Source organism: Miscanthus floridulus, unplaced genomic scaffold (assembly GCF_019320115.1).
Source record: "Miscanthus floridulus cultivar M001 unplaced genomic scaffold, ASM1932011v1 os_1959, whole genome shotgun sequence".
NCBI lineage: Eukaryota > Viridiplantae > Streptophyta > Magnoliopsida > Poales > Poaceae > Miscanthus > Miscanthus floridulus.
Window position 1 is genome coordinate 8,067 of NW_027098011.1, and position 5,616 is coordinate 13,682.

A 5,616-nucleotide genomic window follows, 5' to 3' on the forward strand; every position below is an offset into this window, starting at 1 on the left:
GGCTCTGATACCAATTGAAAGGATCAAGATGCCCAAGAGGGGGGGGGGGTGAATTGGGCTAATTCTAAATTCTCTTGCAATAATCAAATCCTACGGATAGCCCAATTAACCCCTTGTGCCTAGAAAAGTGTTTATATCAAACTAATGCACAACAACCTCACAACCTATGTTCCAAACTTACTCTAGCAAGCAATTCTATGGATGTAAAGCAAGTATTGAATTTCTCAAAGTAAATACTCAAAGTAATTGCTCAAAGTAAATAGAGAGAGAAAGGAACGCGGTGATGTTTTGCCGAGGTATCGGAGAGTCGCCACTCCCCACTAGTCCTAGTTGGAGCACCCGCGCAAGGGTGTAGCTCCCCCTTGATCCGCGCAAGGATCAAGTGCTCTCTACGGGTTGATTCTTCGACACTCCGTCGCGGCGAATCACCCAAAGCCGCTCACAACTTGAGTTGGGTCACCCACAAGCTCCGCCGGGTGAACACCAAACTCCCAATCACCACCAAGTCGTCTAGGTGATGGCAATCACCAAGAGTAACAAGCACGAACTCTCACTTGACCATGCGAAGCCTAATGAGAAGATGGATGCACACTTTGCTACTCTTGGTTTGCTAGTGAGGCTACTCTCTTGGATTCTCAAATCACAAACACCTCACTAGGACCTTGCTCTTCTTGGTACTCACAAACGTGTTTCTTAGCTGTTGGAATGAGCAAAAGTTGCTCCACTCATGAGTGGAGCTTCTATTTATAAGGTAGCCTGAAAAACGAACCGTTATGAGCTTCTGCGGGATGACCGGATGCTCCGATCGTTTTGACCGGACGCTCCGATTAGTTCAACCCGCGTACAGTTTTCAAGTGATGACCGGATGCTGTCAGAGTCCGGTCAGTACCGACCGGACGCGTTCGGTCGCTCTTGGATCCTTACTGTAAACGACCGGACGCTGGATACTCAGGGTCTGGTCACCACTGACCGGACGCGTCCGGTCACTCTTTCCCAAGTCTGGACCCTTACTGGAGTCGACCGGACGCTGGCCCTCAGCGTCTGATCACACGACCTTCCAGTGTCCGGTCACACCAGACTTGATTACCTTAGTCAAATGAACTGACCGGACCCTGCGACCAGCGTCCGATCGCACCGGAGCCAGCGTCCGGTCAGTGTTTGACACTCCATTCACTTCCAACTTTCGAACATATGTGAATGAAGTTTGCTCCAAAGGATCTTAGGCATTCATAGGAGCTACCTAGAGCTAGTTTTAACAAGTGTGCACCACACCTAACTCACTAGACTCAACTAGGTCAAGCTACCCGTTCATACCCCCCTTCATAGTACGGCCAAAGGAAAAACAAAGTCCTAAACTACTCTAAGTGTCTCTCCAACTCCAATTGACACTTAGAACTAGTCATCCTTAACCTTGTCGTCCATCCTTTGAGAACCGAAACGATTTCCATCGTAGGGGCATGACAACCTCGATTGCCCAATCGATCTCCAATACCATGACCTAACTTAATTGCCTCTGCAAAACACACGTTAGTCATAGTAATCTTGTATTGACATTAATCACCGAAATCCAACTAGGGGCCTAGAAGCTTTCAGAGGTATTGAAACTTTGTTTCTTACTCTGTTTGTTTCTTATGCTCCAAGCTCAAGGTCAACCGAGGAGCAACTGATATCTGAGGCCAATGTTCCAACCTTGAGCTTGTGTTGAGGTACTGGAACTTTAAGTAATGCATACCTTACTGATTTTAAATTGGCTTGACATTGTTCCAACCTTTTCAGAGTCTGAGATTGGCACTTGATTTCTCAACTTTTGATGACCCCAACTGTAAAATCAGTAGTAAGAACCGACTGCTTGCACTTGATAAATATGAGCTTATTTTATTACCATATAACAATCTGATTTGAATATGTATGATTCACTTGCAAGGTGGTTAGCAATGTCAAATGGCCTGTTTAGAAACTTATTTTATTCACTTGCAAGAGTACGTTAGATTGACAATACTACTATGCTTATGTGTCTACATGCCTATCCTGCTGAAATCGCTAATTGGCGTAGCACCTCAAAGTGTGATTCTCTCAACATTTGACTTCATTAGGATGCTCTCTGATTTGTATCATAGCTGTCTTTAGTGTTTTTCTTAGTGTATGATAGATGTGCTGATATAAACCATGCAATAGAAGGTGGTGAATCGGGTGATGATGAGGTTGGTATAAGTGATGAATCATGACTGAGATATCATTTCCTCCATGTTTCAGTTTTTTCTCTCATTTGTCTAGATTGTTTTATTGTGATACTAGTATAAAGAATTGAGTGAGCAGCCAAAGTATAAGTCATTTTTTGTATTACTGAAGATAACCTAGGTAATCATCTATTGTGAACCAAATTTCTTATGTATACGATTATACTTTTTTTCCTGTGTTTATTAATGTATATACTACTATTGGTTATTTGGCTTGATGTTAGTCCTTTTTTTGTATGCCATTGTTGATAAAAAAAACAGACATACCCTGTTATGCTTAAGGAAGATGAAAGTGACATGTAAGATTGTCCTACACCTTAGCATGCACTTCCCATGAATTATCTTGATCTGCTGGCTTTGCAGCAACACCAACTCCACTACCCCAGCCTCCCCAGTCACCAGAATCATTCGCAGCACTAGCATTTTGTTCCCTTCTTCCAAGTCAGTATTTCAATGCTACTTCCATTATTCTCTTTGCTGTGACATACCTTTTGTGCTATGGCTAGTGATCTAGTAATTAAATCACTTACTATTTGAGTTGTACATGATCTCTGAGTGTTCATACTCTAAATCTTGTTATGAAAAAAAACTTGCTTTGCTTGAGAAATATTGTTTCTGACACTTATTTATGTTATCTCTAAATTACAGGTTCAGGTTCCAGTTACCTTTATGCCCTTCTTGATCATGAATGGAAAGAGGGAATGAGCCAGGAAGAGACAGAGGTATGTCGCCAAGTTCCTTCTTACTTAGATCCTAGAATTGAGATACTCTTTAGTGTAGTAGTATGACTGAAGGTTATTATAATTGTGTAAAGCGAATAGAGTACAACTAGCCTCAATGTTCCTAATATGTTTCTATTACTGCGACGTGAGAACAATAAGTTCAGAGATTGCTCATTCACTACTCTGCCTGTATTAAATTTTTAGTTCTGAATATTTAATTTGTGGCTTGCATGCTTTTGTTTGTCTAGTAGCACAATTGAAAATGTGGATTAAATTTTCTTACATGGAAAAGGTCACTGTCCAGTAATTGCAGCAACTAGTTGGCAATTTTTACTTGAAATCTCTGCTCATTCATGATCTTTTCCTCGTGCTTGCTGCTAGGAGAGACCGAACAACAGTTTTTCAGCAGTGACCCATCCGACAGTAGCTTGTTTGGTGTGACCGAACTTTAGACAACTGCTGCTCAGTCATTTGTCAGTTTGATTCAGTGTTCCCAAAATCTTTGCTGGTTGTCAATCTTTGGTTGCTATGTAGCTGAGTTTTCAGCAAGTTTTTTATTTGTACTTTGTTCAATTGCTTCCATGTTGTTATGACAATTTCCTAATTGTTCCTAGGGTCGATACTTCACTAGTTGAGGTGTGTGACCTTGACAATTAGAAGAACCACGAACTGTTAGATGTATACCTGTCTATATCTCTGTTTTCCAAATGAATGTGTCATGTCCTTTGTGGTATCAAGGGGAAGGTAGTCCATAGCAGTTTTAGAGAAAAAACATGAAGAAAAAATAGTAGTCAAAACAAAGATGTCATAGGTCAGCTTTGCTGCACACCTCTACCAGATCTTCTAGCCGGCGACTCTAGGTATTCCTTTGTTATTTATTGCTCAAGTTGTGTCCCTTGCGCGTTTCACTCCTTAAATTTCCTTATTATGCTTTTCTGACTCAAACCTCGCCTTTCTTGCAGGTGTAGCTCCGACGTCCTATCCAGCATCATACTCTCAGGGATACACTACATTAGGCTCAGCTTCGATCGGTATTGACTTAGGTTTTTCTTCGCCTTCCTGGATTTTATGAGTTACCTAGTCCTAACCTAGAGAACTTAGTCCTAACACTTGCTTCTTTGTCGCTACAGGAGTGTCGCCGACCATGCCTACCACTGCCACCTTTCCGTCGCCGCACTCGCAACAGCAGCAGCAGGAGCAGCTACCGCTGCCACAGTAGTGAAGCTCATTATGGTGTCCTAGTTGTCCTCTCGTGATGGTTTAGAACTTTGATGTCGGTCATTTGAAGTTTGCTTGTCGCCCAGCCACATCGGGCGTGATACTTGTTTTGGTACTCTTGATACTTGATCGGTTGTCTGGTCACCCATCAAGGTCCCTTCGAGTACTGTATTTGTGTATTATTTGAATGAAACCTTGTTGTCATGCACAGAAATTACTGTTTGGGAAATATATATTTTAATATGATGTTGCTACTGTTTTAAAATAATTTTTTTTGTACGTTTAACTCTTTTTTTCTGTGAGGCTGGCTACACAGAAATATTCTTTTTTAATCTGGGCGAAATGAATTTTCCTGTGAGTTCACCTAGATCGATAGAAAAATATTTTTTTCTATGCGTTTATTTCTTTTTTCTGTGTAGATTAACACACAGAAAAATTAGTTTTAATCTGGGCGAAAACCATTTTTCTGTGCGTGTGGGACCCATAGAAAAATTATTTCTAACGGTGAACCCATAGAAAAATTTGATTTTTCTGTCATTATATTTCTGTGGGTATTTTTCTGAGGGTACACCGTCAGAAAAATATTTTTCTGACGGTATTCGCATTTTTCTGTGTGTTTTCGCATACACAGAAAAAAGCGAGATTCTAGTAGTGATTGTATATATATAATATTCAATACAAGAATAATCTATGCATGATCTTCTTGAAAGATTTCTGCAGTGTAAAGACATCTTCGTTTTTCATGCATGTCATCCATTATCTACTGACGTGCTTATAAAATAGACTGAATAAACAATTAAACATAGATAGAAAACTAAATTAATGAAAAGATCATTGCAAGATATCAATCATCTCATAACTTCGGACAATATCGCAAAGCTACTAAAAACTGTAACCATGCCCTCACCTCAAACATTGTCCAGATAAATGGATTACAATAAAAGAAATGGATATGGGAGATTTCTTCCTATCAATATAAAATATTATCTTAGCCGCATCACAAAAAGGTCTATAAAGTAGAGTTTGTGAGCCTACGACGCCACGCACTTTGTGACTGTTAAATTCATAAACTTTGCTTTTTGGATTAAATATCACTTTAACGTTGGTATTCAATTTTTACAGTATTGTTATCTTATTATGTGATCTGTGTGTTTTTAGTATAAATTGTTAGTTATCCCGTAGCAACGCACGGGCACGCTACCTAGTATAAATATAAAGAATGAAAAAGACGACAAAAAAGATTGACATTAGGCCAACTCCTTTTGATTCTTTACAAACACATCTAAAAGTGTTAACATGTGGGCTATGGGCTGTGGGCATCAAATCAAAACAACAAAAAGAACATTGATTCGACCATAAGTAGCATTTATCCTCTTTTTTTTGAAAAAAAAAGAAAGGTACTGCAGAGTTACAGGATTGTCAATCTTATCAGCACCATC

General features: G+C 39.9%; 1 long non-coding RNA gene across 1 annotated transcript; it reads left to right on the forward strand.

The window, feature by feature from the left end:
• Positions 1-3,078: 3,078 nt before the first annotated feature.
• Positions 3,079-4,246, forward strand: LOC136534460 (uncharacterized). The gene is made up of 3 exons (XR_010778725.1): positions 3,079-3,819; positions 3,922-3,990; positions 4,090-4,246. It is a non-coding gene; the product is annotated as an uncharacterized lncRNA (long non-coding RNA).
• Positions 4,247-5,616: the final 1,370 nt, after the last annotated feature.